Here is a 24,507-nt window from a genome sequence, read left to right on the forward strand (position 1 = left end):
AGATAACCGTATGGACAAAATGAGTCATTCCAGAAGGTTGGAAAGCATGGAGATGTTGTGACCTGGCTTGTTATTGTTACATCAGCCAAGTCTATTGCATAGTCTCAGCCACCCAGTGTTTCCAGCTTAGATGATCCAATGTTGTTAAAATAGTAAATTATTTTTTGCATCAGGATGAACATATGGTGGTCTCTTCCCTGTTCATCAGGATGCAAATACGGTGGTCTTTTCCTTGCTCACTTCAGAATTCTACTCAAAATTATTTCAAAAATTGCCTGAGTACCTGCAGTGTTCTATTATGAATTTGGCATGAAAGAACAAAAGAAAGGGAATGGCATCAAACAGATACACACAAAGTGAGTAATATTTGTCTTGCCAACATAGACTGCACAATGAAAGAAAAAAAAAAGGAAGAAAAAGAAAAGAAAAATTTGTCAAATTTCCATGAATTTGGAATTCAATCTGAACCATATGTAGCTCCAGATTAGGTCATATTCTCATGATAAAATTACTAATTTTGTCTTCAATTTTGTTTGCTACTCAGTATTTCCATGATCTCTTATTAGCTGATCTCATGCATTATTTATTTGGTCTGTATCATTCAGAAGATAAGGGACTTTGAAGCCCTGAAGTTTCACAGGAGGTTTGGTACTCAGTGATTAAGGTACAAGTAGAAAGGTAAAAGAGTTGGGTACAGTGGTACACAGGCTCTGAAACAAAGTCCCCTTACTTGCTAGCAGTGTGATCTTGAGCAAGTTATTTCCTCTCCCTGTGCCTCAGTTTTCTTGTCTGTGGAATGAGTTTAATAATAGGACCTACTTCGTTAGGTTGTTGAGAATATTAAGAGAGTTTGAGGTTAAGGCACGTAATATATAGTGCCTGACACATAATTAGTCCTAAAAATATATTAGTTACCATTTTTAGATGGTAAGAACCATACAGAAAATTCTTGTCCTCTAGACACTGACTTTTTCTAATTGCATATTAACCCAGGCTTTCCACAAATTGTGGTGATTTGGAACAAATTAGTATTTGCCCCGTTCAGCTCAGTTTTCCCATTAGTAGAGGGCAAGTATGCCTTTCTGGTTTCCCATCAGAAGCCAGTCGGGAATAAGAGGCAGTAGAGCAGAGTAGCAAAGATCTTAGGCTTTGGAGCCAGTGGCCTTAGTTTAAAACTCCTCTGATAGTTTCCAGCTGTGCTACCTTGCAGTGAATGATCTAATTCCTCTTCTCATGTTTAAAATGGGGACATAATGGCATCAACTTCATAAGATGATCAGGAGAGTTACATAAGAATGCATTTAAATTGTTTAATGATCATTTGATGTGATTACTAATAGTCATTGTGCTATTTTATTATTATTATTTGTCCCAACATAGAAATGCTTTGAATTCACTGAAAGGATGCATTTGAATAATTCAAAGCAGATTATTATCTTTCAATTTTCAATAGCAGAGACTTCGTTTCTTTTTTTCTTTTTCTTTTTTTTTTTTTTGGTAGGGAGTCTTGCTGTCACCCAGGCTGGAGTCTGGAGTGCAGTGGCACTATCTTGGCTCACTGCAACCTCTGCCTTCTGGGTTCAAGTGATTCTCCTGCCTCAACCTCCCGAGTAGCTGGGACTACAGGTGCATGCCACCACATCCGGCTAATTTTTTGTGTTTTCAGTAGAGACAGGGTTTCACTGTGTTAGCCAGGATGGTCTCCATCTTCTGACCTCGTGATCTGCCTGTCTTGGCCTCCCAAAATGCGGGATTACAGGTGTGAGCCACCGCACCCGACCTGAGACTTTGCTTCTTTTAGCATGGTGTTGGTTATACTCCAGGCACGTGAGTCTTTACCCAATTAAGATACTCATTGTAGACTCTTTGCAGTTATTTGTTGACACAAGTAATATACAACATTCAGGCTCTCATCTAGTTAAATATTAGATGTGATCCATAAAATAGGTGTATAACCAAACTCTCTTTAAAATGTAGTGTATCATTCATTTGCCCCAGAGTTTATGGACTATTCTTACAGAGGATCAAAGCTGATGATTTCTATGTAAATAATTGAAATTGATCTTATTACCTTGTGATTTTAGGCTTTCTCTCAATCACTATTACATTTCCATGACTCTCCTGATACTAATAGTCCAGTATTATTACCATTGACTATGAAAAAAATACAAAACAAAATAAAAACAAACATGTCACGGGGCTCAGTTCTATCGGCTGATTATGCAGCAGATGTCCATGAATAACAGAGAGGAAGAAAACGAGTATGAAAAAAGAGGTTTCACAATTCCAAATGGAGTTAATTAGGAATGAAAGTTGCAATGGAATGGAGTGGGAAAGTCAACTGGACTTACCAAGGGCTACCCTAAGAGGGTGTCCAAACATCATTGAACTTCTCTCCAGCTAGTCTCTAGACGGTTGTTAGCACCCGATTCCCTGGTAAGAGAGCAATGCAGTGGGTCATCAGTAAGACCAGAAGTTCTACAGACAGTTATAAATTATGAAAGGAGAGATTTACTTGAAAGAGTAAGCCAGAGTGGCCTCCAGGAATTTCTGAAACATCACATTGGAGCAGACACTGAAATCTAGTAGTTGTTAGTAGCATACAAAGGGCCTGAAGCAAAGTAATCAGAGAAAAAAATTATAAGGTAGTGGGTATATTGGCTCAGACCCAGTAACATAAGACATTCATTACACCAGGACACTGTAAGTCTCTGAACACTCCTCAACTCTCTCAGCTGTTAATATAAGATGAGAGTGAATGTTTGGGTCAATAAAATTATCTGCTATTTCCATATCCAAAAAGCAGACAGGGTTCACTAGTGGAAAAATGTAGAGGTTTACAATGAGCTTTTAAATCAACAATTTAGCCTTATGTCATTCTATGCATAAGTCTTTCACTACCAGCAAAGAGTGACTCCTTCAAAAAGTTACTGAGCCTGTGAGTTTTTCCAGGACAGAGGAGGCTGGATTTCTCACAGGTTCGAATGTCAGCCACCACTTGCAGAAAGGGTATTTGAAGGATGACTGTTGTATAACCACAGGCCGAGGCTCAAAAGCCAATTCCAGTTAAGCCCGATAATAGTTTTTGACATTTAGTGACACTTTATCCTTCAAAAGTCTTGGGTAGCTAAACTGCTTGCCTGCATTTTCTGTTCCTATGGCAACTGGTGATTTTAAAATGCTAATCTTAGTTGACCTTTTTTATTCTTTTTTGTTTTGTCTCTTCCCTAAAAGTTCAGCTCAGGGCTAAATGATTATCTGTTCTCTGGTCTCAATTAAATTTTCATCTTACAGTGTTGCAGCGGTCTCCCAAGTGGGCTACTTACACTCCAGGTTTCCAAGACAATTCATTGTGGGTATAGAAAGAACAATTAGAACTTCTATCTGTATTTATTTTTAACCTAAAAATAAGGAAACTACGTTTTACTAATTCTTAGCATTAGTGCAGACGGGCATACGCGGCGATTTCTTGAATCAGAAAGGGCTGTGCTCAGCTAGAAAAAGTGAGGTTTCCTACAGAAAGGGGAAGTGCTCTGCAGAACTGGAAGAAGGCTGACTGTGGCAACCTTATCCTCCTGTTTTCTTTTATCTTATTGCAATTTATCACAATTTACTTGCTTCTAGTTATGAAGTTATCTAGTTTTAATTAAACTAAAAAGTTACCTAGTTTTAACTAAAGTTTTAACTAAACTAATCTTCACAAAATAGACTAGTAGCTGATACAATCCGTGCAAAGAAACCATGGTTTGAAAATGCACTGCTAATGCAAACACAAGAAAAACAACAACAAAAAAAATCAGAGCCAAAACAAGATAGCATGGGACAAGAATGCAATTCTGAAGCCAAACTGCCTGGGCTCGCATTCCTGACACTATAATATATTAAAGTGACTTTGGGCAAGTTACGTAATTTCACTGTGTACCAGTTTCCCCTTGTCACATAAGAATGTAATATGAAGTTCTCATCCCTACAGCAATGGTTTGTTGGGCAGATTAAATGAGCAAAGCCCATAGTGTATAGTTAATGCTTTTAAAAAAATAGCTTTTATCATTTCTTCTAAGAAGGGCAAAAGCACTGATGGTCTAATGGTTTAGATCATCTAAAATTATCAAGACTAGTTGTAACACGGGACATGGGTTCCCATCTACTATCATTAACAATAAACCTCTTACTATGGTTATGTAGGCATGTGACATAGCTAAATAATAGCGTGTATCTGAATATGCATTGTGTATGTATGCATGTACTGATACATATATACAGTCATGAGTCACTTAGCAATGGGGATATGTTCTGAGATATGCATTGTTAGCTGATTTTACTGCTATGCGAATATCATAGGGTACGCTTACACAAACCTAGACTTTGTAGCCTGCTACACACCTATGCTATATAGTAAGGCCTATTACTCCTAGGCTACAAACTTGTTAGGCATGTTACTTTACTGAATAGCATCAACAATGATAACACAATGGTAAGTATTTATGGGTCTAAACATTCTATCTAGAATTCTGACATTTCTAGAATGACATTCTATTCTATTTCTAGATATTTCCAGACATTCTATGTCTAAACATAGAAAAGGTACAGTAAAAATACAATATAAAAGAAATCTGGCTGGGCGTGGTGGCTCACGCCTGTAATCCCCACACTTTGGGAGGCTGAGGCGGGCGAATCGCGAGGTCAGGAGTTGGAGACCAGCCTGGCCAACATGGTGAAACCCCATCTCCACTAAAACTACAGAAAATTAGCTGGGCTTAGTGGCGGGCGCCTGTAGTCCCAGCTACTCAGGAGGCTGAGGTAGGAGAATCACTTGAACCAAGGAGGCAGAGGTTGCAGTGAGCTGAGATCACACCACTGCACTCCAACCCGGGCGACAGAGTGAGACTCCATCTCAAAAAAAAAAAAAAGAAAAAAAGAAATCTGGTACACCTGTATCGGGTAGCTCCATTAAAACCTTAGAAAACCACTGTTGTTGTATATGTGGTCTATTTTCGACCAAGACATCATTATGCAATACATGACTACATCTGTGTATACACACACACACACACACACACACACACACATATATATATAGGATAGAGAGAAAAGCATCTGGAACAATAAAACAAACCTACAATTTTCTCACCATTTCTAAAGTCATACAACGCACAGTCTAAATTGTAAAAAATCTCACTAAACTTGATAATAATGTTTAGAGGCCCCATTTAGTAGCAAATGACAAAACAGCCATATTCCATGGCAACAACTGTGTTGTTCCCAACAGGGTTAAAAACAGCTAAAATAATACATAGAAAGCTCTTTTTTTTCCTGTCAAAAGGTTCTTTTGGCACACATGGAGAAATTTAGCTAAACATTTGAAGAACCAACTATTAGATTACTATAAAAGTGATTTGCTGTACATCAAAGGAACTAAACCACTTTAGCATGTCTTTGCTGAATGTACTTGATAGGTTATATTCCAATAATGATACATGCTTTTGTGAATCAATAAAGGCAAGATGCAATTGAGAATATATATTCTCAATGATAAATGACTACTTAGAAAACAAAGTTTATGGGAATGCTACATAAGAAAACACTGAGGAAGAGGATGCTTTGAATAAAATCTTGGGAATAAAAGATCATAAAGTAAGCTCATGAAGACAATGTGACACTCAAAATAGATTCACAGCAGAGAAACTGGAGTCAAAAGTGTACAAAGTAGTACCAGATGTCATTCCTGAGCTTATTTTTACAGACGTAATACTTCTAAAGCATAATACTTATAAACTATAAATTATTTTGTATCATAGTTTAATTATTTTTAGCCAGATTTAAAATAATTGCCATATTTAAATTTAAGTTACGGGTTTTTTTTTCTTTTTTACAAAATTATATGCCCTTTTCTGTGTTAGCAAACGTCTAGCAGGGTCTATTTTGTATATTAGGGACATATTCTCAAACATGGGTCGGAATTATTACAGACCGTTATTTAAAGGGCAGTAGAAATTCCACATTTAATAAATTTTAAAAAGACTTATTCTTTTTTGAGGAAAATGGTCTATAACAATTCTTCAAAACTTGTTTTAGTATTTAACCTTTGCTGGATGAAAGGCATTTCTCATATCGAGCTTAAGTCTCTCATATGCTACATTTGGAGTGCATTTTTATAGTGTAGTTTTTTGTTTGTTTGTTTTAGTTGTACATTGTCCTCATGAGGAAAAAAATTCACATACCTAAGGGAGCACTATCCTTCACTAAATGCTTTTCTGGACTTCACTAAAAAGGGATCACCTTAGGCCAAAATATTGAGTTTTAATTACAAAGAGAGAAAGTAAAGGTAAAAGTCTGCATCCTGGTATTAGTTTGAGGGAGTTATAGAATCAGGATCCTTTGAAGGAGCTTCTCCTGGTACAAGATAGCTTGGTAGAACCATGTAGATTTGGAGCTGTACTTGACTGTGTATTTGTACCAACATCTTGGCAGCCAACTGCATGAGCTTCCACACGTTGGCACAGCATAACAAGGACAGAGACTCTTCGGTAGTTCTGGGTACTACGTTCCACATGTTAGGAGTAACCTTGAAAGCAGGTGAACTTTGCTTTCTCTAGGGAATAAAGGAAGAGGTGCGGAAAAGAGGGGAAAAAAGGTGCAATTTCTATTGCTGAAGTTTGAAAAGTAAACCTGGAAGAAATATGCAAATGACCAATATCCACATCCAAAGATGCTCAACATTACGAATTTTTAGAGAAATTCAAACCAAAATCACAATGAGATAACATTGCCCACCCATTAGGATGGCTATAATAAAAATAAAAAATAAATATATAAAAACAAAAGCAGACAATAACGATTGTTGGTGAAGATACAGAGAAATTGCAAACCTTGCAAACTGTGGGTGGGAATGCAAAATTGTGCTACCATTAGGAAAAACAGTATGGCGGCTCCTTAAAAAAACTAAACATAGAATTACCACGTGATTCAGTAATTCCACTCTTGGTTACATACCCAAAAGAACTGAAAGAAAACCCTCAAAGAGATATTTGTGCACTTATGTTTATAGTAGCATTATTCACAGTAACCAAAGATGGAAGGAAGCAACTCAAGTGCCCATAGTTCAATGAATAAACAAAATATGGTATGCACATGACATGGAATATTATTTGGCCTTAAAAAGAAAGGAGGCTGGACGTGGTGGCTCACGCCTGTAATCCCAGCACTTTGGGAGGCCGAGGCAGGCAGATCACGAGTTCAGGAGATCGAGACCATCCTGGCTAACACGGTGAAACACCATCTCTACTAAAAATACAAAAAAAACTAGCCGGGCGTGGTGGTGCCTGTAATCCCAGCTACTCGGAAGGCGGCAGCAGGAGAATGGTCTGAACCCAGGAGGCGGAGCTTGCAGTGAGCCGAGATTGTGCCACCGCACTCCAGCCTGGGCGACAGAGACTCTGTCTAAAAAAAAAAAAATTCTGATACATGCTACAACATATATTAATCTTGAAGATATGCTAGGTGAAATAAGTTGGTCACAAAAGGACAAACACTGCATTCTTCCACTCATATGAGGTATAGAGTACAAATTCATAGAGACAGAAAGTAGATTTCCAGGGGCTGAATGTGAAGGCAGAAATAATAAGTTATTGCTTAATGAGTACAGAATTTCAATTTTTCAAGATGAAAACAGGTTCTAGAAATGAATGATGGTAGTGGTGGCACAACAATGTGAGTGTATTTAATGCCACTGAACTGTACCTTTAAAAATGGTTAAAATGGTACATTTTGTTATGTATTTTTAAAATCACAATTAAAAGTAATTTTATAAAAGTCAACCAGGTTTTCTAAATTGAATAGCGTGTTCCTAGCTAATTTTACCGATGCCTTGAGTCACACATTAGAGATCACTTTCAAACTCATTTTTAGTGGTTTCATTGGCTCCTTCATTCAAAAATGAGCATTTATTGAACCCTTTATTAAGGATCAAGGACAGAGGTTGATTTTAAAAGGAAATACAATTCTGATTAAGACACAGTCCCCAGTAATAAGAGAAAAAGCAAATGAAGAACAGGATTAATACTTGCAGAGTCACACTCATAGTTTGCAATTTTATGTGCATTATTTCAGTTGTTCTGACTCAGGCAGTTATTAATACATTCTTTGGGTCATGAAACTGAAGCTCAGAGAAGTCCAGTAACCTGCCAAGGTCACACAACTGGTAAGAAACAGAGCCAGGACTCAAACTTGGTCCAACTCCTAAATCTTTGCTCTTTTGCTATACCAAGAACTCTTAGATCCATCCTTGATTCCATCCCGCCTGGGCAAGTCACCCTATACACATGTTCTAGATCCATTAGATCATTTTGGGCAATGTCTTCCTCTTATATTGGATTTGCCTTGGAAAACAGGTTGCAAAGGTTCTACTTAAGCTTGAGAACCTCTGGACTTCTCACTTCTATCTCATTTCTAAAATCAAAGCTAAAGGTACAGCCTCCTTACTTAAGAATCATCCATGATATTCCATATTAGCTCTCATTCAAATTCTTATTTAGGCATACCCAGGATCCTGTGTTCATTCATTCATTCACAAGGATTATTGTGTTCGTAATTTCCCCAAGCGTCATAGTCTGAAGCCTAGTGTATTAAAACCTACTTAGTACAGGCAATGCTCTAACTAATAAAATACTTTGCTTCTTTAAGTATATAACATCTTGTTTAATGGATAATTAGAAGGCTATTACGAGGTTCACAAGTTGCATGGTAATTATTTAGATTCTTACCTAATCACTCCAAATGCATACTTGCTGTAGATCTCTGTGTAGTCAATTATCACACTCAATTATCTTAAACTAATCAGAATGCACCAATGAATTTTGCATCCATAATTCCTAAGGCAAGTTCTCCACACTTCTGACTTCCAGTTTCTGTGTCATTCTGTTTAATTCAGACCTTTGCTGCCTAATTCATGCTTTTCTTCGTAACAAGGTCACTAGCTAAATTATTTCTTCAACTCCTGACAAGTTGATCTTAACATAGGCCTTCAGGTCTAACCAACAATATATCAGGAAGCCTGAGTGTCATATTTCAGCAGCATTTTCTTAGTTTACATCACAGATACAATTTGGGGGCTTGAAGGGGGAAAAAGAAATAAGGCAAATTTAGCATATTTAATCTTAATAACCAGTCCTAAAAGCAAGAAAAAAAATAATGCTTGAACATGGGATACATAGCAGAAAATATTAGTATTCTGATTTTGGAATAGCAGAACATTTATGAGGAAAATGTGGCTCACAGTGAACTATAATGAACACTTGGGATGCACCCATTATTAAGTATTGCTTTTAAGTATTGTTAATGTCTTTCTGAGATGACACCTGGATCCACTGTGAAACTGGAAAACTGCTATGGAATAGGATTCTGAAGCCTCCTGTTTTCTAGTACCTGGTGCAGAAAGAGTTGGCCCACAGCACATATTGTCAGCTATAATGCCCCTTTTTTTTTGGTATTAACCCATTTTTATGAGATATTCAGAAGAGGCAGACCTATAGAGAAAGAAAGTAGATTTGTGGTGACAGGGTCTGAGTGGCAGGGGGAAGTAGAAGGTAACTGCTTTATAGATATAGTTCCCTTCTGTTGTTATGAAAATGGTCTGGAACTAGAGAGTGGGGATGGTTATGTAACATTGTGAACCTACTAAATGCCATTGTATTGTATACTTAATATGGTTATTATGGTACGTTTTGTGTTCATGTGTATTTAAAAAAAATATTTCCATAGGTTTTTATTTCCATAGGTTTTTGGTTACATAAGTAAGTTCTTTAGTAGTGATTTGTAAGATTTTGGTGCATCCATCACCCGAGCAGTATACACTGAACCCAATTTGTAGTCTTTTATCTCTCACCCCCTTCCCATCCTTTTCCCTTGAGTCCCCAAAGTCCATTGTATCATTCGTATGCCTTTGTATCCTCATAGCTTAGCCCCCACTTATGAGTGATGAAAAACGATACTTGGTTTTCCATTCCTAAGTTACTTCACTTAGAATAATAGTCTCCAGTTCCATCCAGGTTGCTGTGAATGCCATTCATTCATTCCTTTTTATGGCTGAGTAGTATTCCATCATATATACATACCACAGTTTCTTTATCCATTTGTTGATTGATGGGCATTTGGACTAGTTTCACATGTTTGCACTTGCAAATTGTGCTGCTATAAACATGTGTGTTACAAGTATCTTTTTCATATAATGACTTTATAGCGCCTTTTTGAACTAAATAATTGACTTTGGAATTTATTTTTGTTGGTGTTGCAAAGGAAGCAACTCAGCCCAGCATTCCATAAGATCACAATAGATGCTCCCTCTGAGCAGAGCATTGAGGATAAAATTGACTAACAGAAAGACTACACTAGTCCTGGCTCCCTGGCCTGGTAATTGGTCTACCTAGGGCCGAGTTGTATACGGTCTTTGAGCTATAGACTTCTCAGCATGGCTATAACCGCTGTGTGAACTTGGGCAAGATACTTAATATGTTTGACTCTCAGTTTTCTCATCTGTAAAATAGGGCTATTTATGTAGAATCCCTAGTTCTTTGATCAGCGTGAAAATTAAATAAGATAATACATGTAAAGATCCTACAAAGTAAAATTATTATGCTTTTAGTAAAATATTAATATAGTATAATAAAAATATTATGCTGTTAGTAAAAGAGCATAATAAGAAAATAAAAAAACATAATAATGTTTTATTTACTCAAGTAATAGAATTGGTATAAAGCTGAAATGAGTTTTGGCATCCATAAATGAGGAAACAATGTGTTCTATCCCATAGGATAGCTGTGAAAATAAACATGTTAATATGCTTGAAGCATTTATAACAGTGCTGAGCACACGGAAGGTGCTCAGTTAATGAGATAGTAATACTGGATCTACCTTGTAGAGTTGTTACAAAGGACACAAGAGGTAATGTAGAACTTTAAGTTACCTTGAAAATTTAGAGAAACACATAAAGATTATCTAACCAAAATGTTAGTTTTGAGGCTTTTGCCAGGTGTTTTATATTCCCATTATTTTTAAAGAAAGTTTTATTTTGGTTTTAATTGACAATAATCGTACACATTTATGGAGTACAATATGATGTTTTGATACCCGCTACTTTTCAAAGTCTTTCTTGACAACCAAATCTGTTTAAAAAGTAATGTTATGACTGAGAATTTACAGATATGGATTTTTTTTAACTATGCTCAGAGGAACCCCCTCTGTAGCTGCCAAAGAGAAGGATATAGGAGGGTGTATACATTAAAAAACATCCACAGTAATGCTGCACAACAAAAAAAAACAAAACAGTGGCATACAACAATAAGCATTTATTTAGCTCATGCATCTGTGATCAACCGAGGGCTGGCTTATCTCACTGGACTCAGCTAGATGGTTTTATGGACCTTAAATGGAATCGCTCATGCTTCTGGGTGTTAGCTGGGAATTGGATGCTCTAAGCTGGGCTCTCAGGATCAGGCTGGCTGGGACAGCTCTGCTCCATATGTATTCCATCTTTCTCCTAGGCTAGCCTGGTCATGTTCTCCTCATAATGATAGCAGACATATAAGTAAGCAAATATTTTACATCTTTTGTCATTTAACATTTACTAATATTCTCTTGGTCAAAGCAATTCCAGGGACAAACTTAAAGTCAAGTTTTAGGAAAATGCAGTCCACTTCTTTAGTGGGAAAACTTCAAAGTCACATAGCAAGAGACAGATATTCAAAGAGAGGAGAATTGAGGCCATTAATGTAATTTTTCATAGTCAAGGAACATGGTGACTGGCCAGAGCTTTGGAAACCCCACATCTGCTGTAATAATTTGTATGTTTTATTGGCATATGTATGTTAATAACATATAAATTTAATTAGGAGTAACCCAGCTAAAAAAGACTTGAACATAGTTCAGAGAAATTTTAAAAACAAAATTGATATATACTATTTGGATGATATGGAATTGGTACTAAAAATAAATAAGCTTTGATAATGAGGGCCTAACCATATCCATGGGATGTTCCACTGGAAAATTGTTGGGAAGTCAGAAGAAAGTGTAAAAGTGTAGAAGCTCAGGGCATTGGCCATCTGGTAGGGTAGAGCATTGAACAATGAAGAAAGGCTAAAAAATGAAAGGTGATTAATAATTTTTAAAAAGCCAAAATTTGGCCCAAAGACAGCCCTAAAGGCAATTTTCTGTCAAACCTATCTGGCCCGAAGGAGAGAAAGAATAAACTTGAACATTCTGACTTTAAAGGTACGCATCTATTAATGGCAAAAACCTCAATTACTTTTGCATCAACCTAATATTTTTGGAACTTTCTTAATAAAATTCAGCTGTTGCAGAGGTAGTTATATATTTATCTCAAGAGGAAATTTTTTTTCACTGAAAATACCATCAGCATTTCCATTTTAATGCCTTCGGGCACCTGGACAAATAAAAGCCAAGAAAATCAAAACAAATGATAAAATGAGGAATGGGCAAACAACCTTTTGTTCATTCAGATTCAAAAAAAATCTTTTGAACTGGTTTCAAAATATTTGATTCAGAAAACCTAAACTGTGTTTGTCAACTGCATTCTTGTTTTCATTTAAAAAGAAAAAGAAAAAGACAAAAGGGCCTCCCATCTTCCCATGAGTATAATGGTGGAAATTCAACCCGTATGTTTTCTGATTCATTTACACTTAGCTCATCAAAATATTTTGTAAGAGCTGAGCTCTTTGGTGGCCAAAGATGCTTTGTGGTCCTTTTCCCTTGAAACAGAAATATTGTGGTTTATCATCAGCTTACACAAATTCAAAAAAAGGTTGAGGAACACTCCTAAATTTATTATCTCATAAGGCTGGAGTGAGTTATAAGCTTGGAAAATCTGTTTTCCTAAACTGGCTTCTTCTATTCATAATTTATCATAATATTTCAATTCTACCTGTATGGTGCTGATCTCATTTTCACCATTCACATTAGTACCAATGCTGTCACTGATAAGGACAAACCAAATAGCAAAGGATCAAAGTCTCAGAAACGATCCAGGAAAGAAAGGAGGAGGCTTTGTGCAAAAAGTTCCGAGAAATTTTGGAGGAATATGAATGTTTTGGAGTGTAGTATGATTCTGTAGTCAGATTTCAAAGGTAAAGAGCATGTCTTCTATTCATCAAAACTCAAACGAAATGGCTGGGTTTTTCATTACATTTTGGGGCCCAGACTTAATGCCAAAACCTAATATGCATTTATCAAAAGAAAAGATAAATTTTTTCCTTTGTTTTATGTAACTGATCTGTGGCCCTGTCCAGTGAGATGAACAGCTTTTACTAAGAACATATCAGGGGGAGATTTTAGGGAAATGCAAACAAGTCAGAATAGAAATCATTCTACAGATAGAAACAATAGAGAACATAATTGAGCAATGGTACAATAAGGGAGCAAACCCAGGTTATGAGATGCCATATACATGATTTTTCTATGCAGCATATACTGCTGAAAATTAAGTCAAAATATTTATGATGAATTCATTTATATTATTAGTTTGTCTTATGATATTCACTTAGAGTCAGAAAAGCTTAATAACAGGTAGATGAAGTCAATAGTGATACAATTGTTGACTTTTCTTCTTTTATGTTACACATCCATTGATAGGCAATGCTCTTAGTCCTACATTCTCAAAAATCATGTAATCTCTGATCTTGAGTTGCTACCTTTTGTTATTTTCAAGCCTAACACTGTATACAAGTCCCCATCCCACATCTTCAGGTAACTCTCAGTAATATCAGATAAAAGGGTTCTTTTGGTTTTGGACTGCATCAACAAAAGCAGCCTTCCTCAAAGCTGGTCAAGTGACTTTCTTTGCCCTTTTTCCCACGAACTAATTTTCTTTGCTCCAGTGATGAATAAAGTTAAACTGAAAGTTTCATGACAAGAAAAATTAGATGAAAGTTATCTTCTCATCCTAGGTATATTGTTTCAATTTGGTGAGGAGCACTGGGGAGAGCAAGTTTGTGATTCTTTTTTTTTTTTTTTTTTTTTTTTTTTGAGGTGGAGTCTCGCTCTGTCACCCCAGCGGGAATGCAATGATGTGATCTTGGCTCACTGCAACCTCTGCCTCCTGGGTTCAAGCAATTCTCCTACCTCAGCCTCCTGAGTAGCTGAGATTATAGGTGTCCACCACCACGCCCGGCTAATTTTTTGTGTTTTTAGTAGAGACAGAGTTTCACTATGGTGGTCAGACTGGTCTTGAACTCCTGACCTTGTGATCCGCCTGCCTTGGCCTCCGAAAGTGCTGGAATTACAAGCGTGAGCCACCACACCCGGCATCTTTTTAAAACATCATCCACACAGAAATAAGTACTTTGAGGCATGAATCCACCAGGATGCAAGCACTGTTTGTTTTGTTCAATAGGGTACTTGCAGTATCTAGAACCGTGTTGCTATGGTTTGAGTTTTTCCCCTCCAAACTTCATGTTGAAATTTGATCCCCAGTGTGGAAATGTTGGGAGGTAGGGCCTAATTGGAGGTGTTTGGGTCATGAGGGTGGATCACTCATGAATAAATTAATATCCTCCTGTGGGAGCAAGTGAGTTATCACTCTCATGCATCTGGATTACTTAGTGGAGAGAGAGTTGTTATAAAAGTGAGTTCAGCTTCCAGAACTTTTGTTTCCTCTATCACCATGTGATCTCTTTGCACACCTGCTCACTTTCCTGCTTCCCCATCATGTTTTGACCCAACGCGTGCCCCTCCCCAGAAGCTGGCCAGATGTGGTGCTATACTCTTGAACTACTGCAGCCTATGAATTCATAAGCTAAATAAACCTCTTATCTTTATAGATTACTTAGCCTCGGGTATTCTCTGATAGCAACATGAAACGGACTAAGACAAGTGCCTCGCTTATAGTAGGTGCTCAATAAATACTTGTTACATAAACAAATTAATTCTAAGAGAAACTCCAAAGAGATCAAAAGGTCAGTACCCTCATGACCTTAGAGCTTAAACCTCTTTTCTCATTATAATTTCCACCACCTAGTGTTTGATCATGAGTGCCCTGGAATTGATCCATCCTTATCAGCCCTCTTCTTTCTTGGGTGTTAAATGACAACAAGGCTCTTGCCATTCCCTGCTATTTCAGCCATATCCTTTCAGGTCTGCATCTTGGATCTTGTCATCATCTCAAATTCTTTTACTTTCAAAATCCTCATTCATGAGTTCCTGTTCTCCCAACTTGCTTTTCAGTCACTTCCGCTATGACAGCTTTTCAGCTTCATCAGGACCTCCAGTACCCTGGACCACGTGCATTTCCAAATCCATCCATCCCTTTATTCAGTTCCTTCTATATACAGCTTCAACTCCTACTTTCTGTTTTATTTTTGCCTACTGCCAAGCAACCAAGAGATGCTACAAAAAATACTACATGATAGGGCAAATATAATCCATTAAAAATATATGGTCACCCAATTTAAAAGGACTCATAACCTTGCCCGGCAATTCTACTACACTCTTGGCACCTGAAATGTGACCTGAAGACCAACAACATTGGTATCACCTAGGAACTCAAAAGAAATGAAGAATCTTGGGTCTTATCTCAGATCTAATAAATCAGGATAGAAAGTTTAAAAAGATCCTCGGCTGATTCACATGCATAGGAAAGTTTCAAAGCACTATACTAGATCATCTATTTTCTTTTTCTCTTATGTAATCAAGATCTTCATTGCAACTGGATTCTTCCCATAGAAAGAAGTCATGTTCAATGCCTATAACTACACATCTCCCTTGAACTACAGTTCTTCCTCTTCTATCATTTATGGCCAGCTTACTCAAAAGAGATATGTATAATGACCGCCACCATTTCTTCCACTAACACTCTTCTGAAGCAAATTCCTGTCTGGCTCCTATTCTTATCACTTTATGGAAACAACTTTTGATAAGTTTGCTGGTAACATCCATGTCACAAAACCTAATGCATGTTTATCAGCTTTTATCTTACCTGATCTCTGATGAGCATTTTGACATTGTTAATGTTTCCTTCCTTTTCTAATAGCTGCCTTCCCTTCACTGTTACATCAAACACTCTGTTTTCTTTCTACCTATGTAGTCACACACTCTTTCTCTGTCTCTTTCATAGGCTCACTGCCAGCCCCTCAACATTGTATTTTAATATCTAGCAGAGTTCCTGACACCAAATAGTAACTCAATAAGTAACTATTGGATGAATGAATGAATAAATGTGTTCTGTATTGAAGATATGCCTATTGTACTCCAGAGGCCAACTTTCTATTTGCTATTTGTCTCTACTAGTCAGTTTGAAACATAGCCCTCTGTTGTTGTGTATTAACCTTAAATCTTCTATATTTCTTGTCTTTTTAATTAGGTATTACATTTCTTAAGGGAATCCACTGAGTATTACGAATCCTTATTATTTACTCTTAAAAAAAACCCTTCATAACCATTAATAACATCCTTTTCTTCAGTAGCATTGATAGTGCATGGAAAGAAGAGAGAGACTGAGAAGATGAACAAAGTTATTCATTTAATTTATCCAGAAAATTGTTTGAGAAATAAAAGCCATTGGCCTGTGTTGTTGAATGATACACGCTAAGCTATCTTACAGATTTCAGACCCATAGATACTGTAATTGAAATAGATTTGAGAAAGCATCTACCCAACCTCTTCATCTCCAAACTAGACAATGGAAACCCAAACAGACAAAATCATCTGGTACATGCAGCACTTTTTGTAAGATAAAATGTATGTAACAGAAACAGAGTATGAGCTTATTCTTTATTTAAAGTCTGTCTCTGAAAACCATAATGAAAACTTTCTTCTATCAGAAATAATTCTTTCACAAGTCCAGGAAAATAAAACCAGGCAAGCAAACATATTTGGCACCCAAACTAAGTTGGACTTTCTAAAACCAGGTACGTTTCCCTGAAAGCTTTGGCATCTATGTAGAAAATGTTTGATTTGGTAGTAGGTAGTAGGAATATCCAAGTACATATGCCTATTACTTCAAATTGTTGTTTTCTCATATCCCTAATAATTAATTAAATTTACAAAGGATAACCCTATTGAAGCAAGGTTTATAATTCTGCATCATTGTGAATCAGTGTTTGTCACTCTTCTGAACTGTCTGAAAGGCTGAATCATATGGAAGCAGTAAAAACTTCACCAAAAATGTTTTGGTGAGATGTTCTCACTTCATTTTCTGAAAGTATGGATCCAGTATTCAATACAATTTCCATCAATGTTGAAATTCACCGGTGAAGGAAGACAGAATATTACACATGTGCACTGTAACGGCCTTGCCACTTAAAAGGCAACCTGTGCCACCAGTGATATCTGCCTCCTCTGGAAGTTTGTCAGAAATGGGACCTGGAAACCTGTTCTTAAAAAGCCTTTCAGGCAATTCTTGTATGTGCAAAAGCTTCGGAAACACTGTGCCAAAACACAGGTTTTCATAACATCAATTAGCTCACCCATGTGGAAGTTGTGCTGATTCAGATGCAGTTTTGCTAGGCAATAGGAGAAGAAAATAGTGAAGCGAGAATCATAAACTTCAGCAGAAAGGAAAAAAATTCCTTCAGCTCATCTATGGAAGAAGTAGAAGCACTTTCAGAAAGCTCTATTTTTAAAAAATTAAAAATGAACCCTTCATTCAGGGCCTCCTTCCAGAAAAACACCCACACGGACCTTGGCAGTGTCATTTCCTCCTGTTCTCACCTTTAAACAGCGCAGTTGATCAGAGCTCCTCTTCCATTTGCATTGCCTCAGTGCCTGTGTTTCCATTTTACTTACTCCGTGCATTTTTAATATCCTGTGAAGCAGCTCCAGGCATGCTGAGCTGCTGCCTGCCAGTGTCCAAGGTACCAATATTCATTTTTGTGATTGTTCTGGTTATAAAATTGCATAAGTTGTGTGTGGTCTCCCCAGCTCTATTTCCCCCAAGAGTCTTGTTATTTTTACCATATAATTTTGCACGAAAAAAGTTTTTAATTTTTCAGGAATACAAATATTGTGGATAGTAGAAATCCTACAGCTTGTATGAAATGTGAATAATTTTGTCTACAATAATAAGCTACATTGATAAAAAATCATATCTTACTTTTCTACTAGTCACATAGAAAGTTAATAGCTGTCATAAACGACTACTAATTAATTCAAATAAATGTTACTGTTAAGTAATGTATATGTATACTCACACCTTACCTGAATATAGCTTTTGAGCTTTGTTCCAAGAGCTGTAACATCAGAATGAAAAACTCAAAAGTCACTTTATTTAACATTTTGAGACACTTAGAAACACCTATTTTTTAAATTTAGATGTTTGCACACACACAGACACAATTGAAAAAACACTTAATAGAAAAACTGATGTAATGCAGTTAACAATGTCTGTTAATAAGTAGGCACCAGGAGGAATGCAGAATTTACAAATCGAGCACTCCAGGTTAAAAAATATAACTGAAATCAAAATGGAAATAGAAATAATATTCAATATTATATTTGAACCAATCAATATCATTCAAAGAAACCTAGTCATTTAGATGTTGCACATCAGAAAATGAAGGCTAAATTTTCTTAAAAGTTACTTGTTCTGGCAAGAATATACCATCTATATTTCTTTAATTTAAATTTTCTAATTTAAAAAGTTGTATATATTTATTGGGTATAACATGATGTTCTGAAATATGCATACATTGTTGAATGGCTCAACCAAGCTAATTAACGTATGTATCATCTCACATATTTTTCGTAGTGAGAACATTTAAAATCTACTCTTAGCCATTTTCAAAATACAATACAATATTATTAACTATAGTCACCATGTTGCACAATAGATTTCTTGAACTTATTCCTTCTAACTGAAATTTTCTATCCTTTGGCCAACATCTTTCCAACCCCTGACCCCAACCACTGATAACCACCATTCTCTTCTCTAACTCTATGAGTTTAACACTTTTAGGTTCCAAATATAAATGAAATCATGTGGTATTTGTCTTTCTGTGCCTGGCTTATTTCACTTAACACAATGTCCTCCAGGTTTCACCAATATAGTCACAAATGACAGAATTTCCTTCTTTTATAGGGCTCTTATAGTGTATAGTGAAATATACACTATTTCATTGTGTATATATGCCACATTTTCTTTATCCCTTCATCCACTGATGTACACTTAGGCTGATTCCATATCTTGGCTATTGTGAATAATGCTCCAATGAACATGTGTGTGCTGATATCTCTTCAAAATATGAATTACATTTTCTTTGGATATATATTTAGCAGTGAGATTTATGATGTAGGGATCAATTTCATTATTCTGCATGAGGATATATAGTTTTTTCCAGCACTGTTTATTGAAGAGACTGCTGTTTCCTCATTGCGTGTTTTTGGCACCTTTGTCAAAAATCAATTGAGCATAAATGTGTACATTTATTTTAGGGCTCTCTATTCTGTTCCATTGGTCTATGTGTGTTTTTTATGTCAGTATCAGACTGTTTTAATTATTATAGCTTTGTAGTATATTTTGAACTCAGGTGGTATGATGCCTCCAACTTTGCTCTTTTTGCTCAAGATTGCTTTGGCTATTCACGGTCTTTTGTTGTTGCAGATGAATTGTAGGATTGTTTATTTCTATTTCTGTGAAGAATGTCACTGGTATTTTGATAGGGATTGCATTGAATCTGTAGATTGCTTTGGTCAGAATGGACATTTTAACAATATTAAAGATAACTTCGGATAGTATGAACATTTTAACAATATTAATTCTTCCAATCCATGAACATGGGATATCTTTTCACTTACTTGTGTCTTCTTCAATACAATTCTTGTTTAATTTACTGTCAGGCTGGTCAGATTGGTAGAGTATACAATATAATAATTTACTTGAAAAATATAAGAACCATATGTTTTAATAGATCTAACAATCCAGAAGAAAGAATTTTATGATTCATGGAATTAAGAACACTTTGGCCAGGTGCAGTGGCTCACGCCTATAATCTCAGCACTTTGCGAGGCCAAGGTGGGTGGATCACTTGAGGTCAGGAGTTCAAGACCAGCCTGGCCAACATGGTGAAACCCTGTCTCCACTAAAAATACAAAAATTAGTCAGGCATGGTGGTGTGCACCTGCAATCCCAGCTACTCAGGAGGCCGAGGCAGAAGAATTGCTTGAATCTGGGAGGCAGAGGTTACAGTAAGCCGAGAATGTGCCATTGCACTCCAGCCTGGGTGACAGAGTCAAATTCCGTCTCAAAAAAAAAAAAAAAAAAAAAAAGGAAAGGTTTTGTGTTGGAGGCAACTTTAGAGACTCTCTAGTTCAACATTTTCTCCTTAAGGATTATTTAAAAATGTTTCTGACAGATAGTGACCCAGCTTCTTCTTGAACACAAACACTACAGATTTTTGTGTGTGTATGTGAGAAACTCTACTTGGGGAATGCTTCATTTCTTAGTTCTTCCTTCCATTAAGACAAAACATGACTCCTCATATCTTCTAGTTATTAATCCTAGCATTACTTATTTATAATGTTACATTGATGAATCTAATCTTTTTTCCATAGATTGCTTTAAGTGTTTGAGATAATTACAATTAGATTCCTCAGCCCTTGAAAGTTTCAACTGTTCATCATCTGTCTCTATTTTTTAATTATAAATAATGTTCAGTCATCACCACCTGCTAGCAAGTTTCTGAATGTGCTTCGATTTAAAGTCAATGTATTTCTAAAAATGCAACATTAGAATTAAACACAAAATTAAAGATATGATCTTTCTGATATGGAGTATAAAGATTCTGTTATCTGCCTTCTTCTAGACAGTAAACTTCCACCCAAGCTGTTTAGTGTTAGCTATTTTTAAATTTACCATATTATAATACTATTAATAAGTTCCTTATAGCTATCTAAAACCTCCAGGATTATTACTAAATTATTATAAATTATTACTATGCTACTAACTTGCTGATACTGTATAAGTTAATAGCCATTTGTAAGGCTACTAAGGATATTGAGACTGTCTTCTCACCCTCCACCCCCCCGCCCAAAAAAAAGCTGGAAGTGGTTCATTAAGAAAACTTATTTTGGGCTGATTCTCTTCCCCACTTTTTTCTTCGAACGGGGCATTGTAGACAGTCATGTTTTTTCCCACTATATAATTATTTCATGCACATTACTTTACCTGGCCTACAGAGATATCCGTGAGGATCTTTATTAAAATATTTGTATAAATAAGCATTTTAAGCATTTGTTCAATCTATCAATATAGTATTACTTGAAAGAAAAGAAAATGGGAAGGAAGGAAGGAAGGAAGGAAGGAAGGAAGGAAGGAAGGAAGGAAGGAAGGAAGGAAGGAAGGAAGGAAGGAAAGAAGGGCAGGAGGGAAGAAAAAAGGAGGAAGTGTCAAGTTTCAAAAGATTTGGTCTTAGTAAATCCTTGGCCCCTAAAGATCCTTGCTTTCTAAATGTTCGTTAAATAGGCAGTAATAAAAAAAAAAAAAGTTAAAGCAAACACATAAACAAAAAACAAAGAAAACAAAAAGTTAGTACTTTTTATAAAGCATCACATTTCCAGATTTATAACCTTGGTTAAAAACTTTGCATTCTTGTTTAATTCATTATCAATTTCTGTACTCGAAGAAGTATAGCCTTTGAGAAGAAGGATACAAAAGTCACAGACAAAGGTAAACCTCCTAGGATCACCACTTGAAAAAGAAAGCCAAGCCCTCACCCCAAAATTCATTTGACCACCACTTTTGGACAGGGAACTGAACTGCAGAAGTGACTAAAATGGCAGTAGGCAGAAATACATTAGCAAGAAGAACTATTTGCACATCGTATATAGCCAATTAGTTCATATTCTGAATAGCACTTTTTGAAGAAGAACAAGTCACAGTATCATGGTCTTTTCTTTAGATCTTTCATTTGTCATTTTTGCCTTGGGACAATCTGAGCTAATCCTCAATCAAGGCCATAATGTTAGATAATGGTTGTAATTTTATTTCTCAGGTAAAATTTCAAATACCTAACATAATACATATTATATTTAGGATTATTAAGGAGATATAAAATAGCATTTAGGTCTTGTTATCTGATTCTACAAGTGATTCTTAAAGAGACCAGCTTTGCTACCAAAGGGAGGAAAGTGTTTTATTACTTAGCAGAGAAAATTCAACTTTGAGTCTTCTCAGGGCAAAATCAAGTTTAGGGTCATATAGTCATGGGAGATTGGTTGATGGTCAAGAAGGCTTTCAAAGCTTTAGAATTATGTAGAGAGTGTGTTGACTTGTAAAAATACCAGGACACCGATTGTAGATAAAATATAATAGCAAAATGATGGTTAAGAACTTGTACTATAAAGTTAGACTATCTCATTTTAAATCAGAGCTTCACTACTTACTTTGTCACACTAGGCAGGTTATTTTACAATCTCTATGCCTAAATATACTAACGTGCAAAATGGGATAAAATAATGCTACCAACCTCATGTATTGTTCGGGGGATTAAAATGATTTAATGCACATAAAGTACTTAAACAGTATCTAGTATATCATAAACATTCAATAATTGTAAGCTATATTCATACAATTTTAACCATGTAGCTTATGCTTTTAAAAAGAGTTGACAGAAGGACATATAAATCTGTGTACAATGTTTTGCACTGTCTACAATGGTTTATACAATAAGTTACAATTGTTTATTCAATGGCTTTTGTAATTGTGTATAAAAGCACATGTTGCTTTTATAATCGGGGTAGGTTAGATGGGTAGGTATTTAGCAAAAATGTTTGTTATTCTTCTTTACTCCAGAGTTTTGTCTTTGGGGTTATATGTGTATTAAGATGATATTTAATGATCGGCTTTGTCAGTGGTAACTAGGCACAACAACAGCAACAGAGAAAAAAAAAAAAAAACCAGCTTATGCAACTCGAACTCACATGAGACTGATTTGTGTCAAAGACAGAGTAATTTATGAGGCTCTGACTGCCAAACAGACTGATATTCATGTTGGCTATTCAACACATTCTCTTCTTAGTAGAGAATTTACTCCAGAAATCAAAGGAAGATCAAGCTGCCTAGTGAGTAAGAACTGGGAAGAAAAATACAGAAATAGCCCTGCTCACGCAACCTGAGGTTCTACCAGTTAGTCAGGATACTTTTTTCCCTGAAGGACCATGAAGACATACTCCTTCCATCTTTTCCAGGTTTTCTTTTCAGTTATTGGATAATATCAACATCAGTGTTTTCTGTTTACTTCAGAGAGAATACCTCTAATCATTTGTCTTCAATTGCAATTGACCTCCTATCAAGAAAGCTGTGACTCTACCTCTTAAGACACTAATGGAACCCTGGGTTCACGATGATTCTCAAAGAGTAAAGATAATGTTTCTAAAGAAATTAACCTGTCCCATTCATTATTTGCTATGCTATGCCATAAGATGTATCACTAAATGTCTTTACACATAATCACAAAATAGAGAATTAAAGATATCTCTAACAAAGATATACAAGTGCACACGGATGGAAATGCTTATAAAGTGATGAATTCAACAACAATCTCAGTATATCTGAGTAAATCTGAGTACCTTCATTATTTCCAGAAGCTTAATCTTAAATTCTGCAGATGCATAAAAATTTATTCTGAAATCTGAAGGCGTTGAATTCACCTCATGAACTCACCCTACCTTCATTCCATCACAGACCACGGATTGAGCAGCTCATCCTTCTAAAAGATAAGAATCTGAAAACCCATACACTTGATAGGAGAAAGGTACAAATGAGATGCATGGAAAAATATGTCCACAGACAAATTAACTGACTAAAATACAATGGGAGGAGAGAGAGGTTAACACTGGCCCAGTGAGATTTCAGCCTCAACAGCGTTAGACAGTATACTGAAATATGACAACAATGGTATGGCTCATGCTGAATCACAAGAAAAAGAATATCTAAGTAATTATTCTGAATGTTCTTCATTTTAAAAAATTACATGCAGAAATATTCAGAAAATTCTGGAAAATCAACGCTATTTTTGTATGTTTGTAAATATTTCCCAAATATTCTCATTTTTGATTTGGTTCAATATGCCAGTCACACTTCAACCAAAGCTGTTTGCATATTACACAAATAAATCTTAATACCCCCCCCCAACACTTGCATTTGAGAAAATGTTCAAATACCAAATGAAGCCAACTGTTAAATAACAAATCATAATGTTTGTTAACTAACTTTTAAATTGAGCTGCTGTTTTTCCCCTCTAAGCTAAATGAGTTCCCTGTGTCATTATTTTGCATATGCTTGAGAAACACATTGTGTAATGTCTAAAAAAAATGTGGCTGAAGGTTTTTAAGTTCTTAATTTTTAAAAAAAACTAGTGACACTACTGGAGAAATAAACATGATGTCTAGGAACGGGCTCTTTTAACAAGTATGCGGAAGAATTTTCAAGTTGCCGTAAGTGATTCAAACTTCTCAACTTACATAACACCGATCACTTTGCAAAAAGTTTAGGAAACATAACACATT

At 36.0% G+C, this 24,507-nt stretch overlaps 1 protein-coding gene across 5 annotated transcripts in view; it reads right to left on the minus strand.

The window, feature by feature from the left end:
* Positions 1-24,507, minus strand: part of KCNJ16 (potassium inwardly rectifying channel subfamily J member 16) — a 541,663-nt gene that overhangs the window by 279,394 nt on the left and 237,762 nt on the right. For all 5 annotated transcript variants that reach the window (XR_007720474.1, XR_007720475.1, XM_050765623.1 and 2 more), the window contains one exon: positions 2,352-2,433. The gene's annotated coding sequence lies outside the window, so the exon portion shown is untranslated. The remainder of the gene's footprint in view (positions 1-2,351; positions 2,434-24,507) is intronic.

This window comes from Macaca thibetana, chromosome 16 (genome assembly GCF_024542745.1).
Source record: "Macaca thibetana thibetana isolate TM-01 chromosome 16, ASM2454274v1, whole genome shotgun sequence".
In the NCBI taxonomy this organism is placed as follows: domain Eukaryota; kingdom Metazoa; phylum Chordata; class Mammalia; order Primates; family Cercopithecidae; genus Macaca; species Macaca thibetana.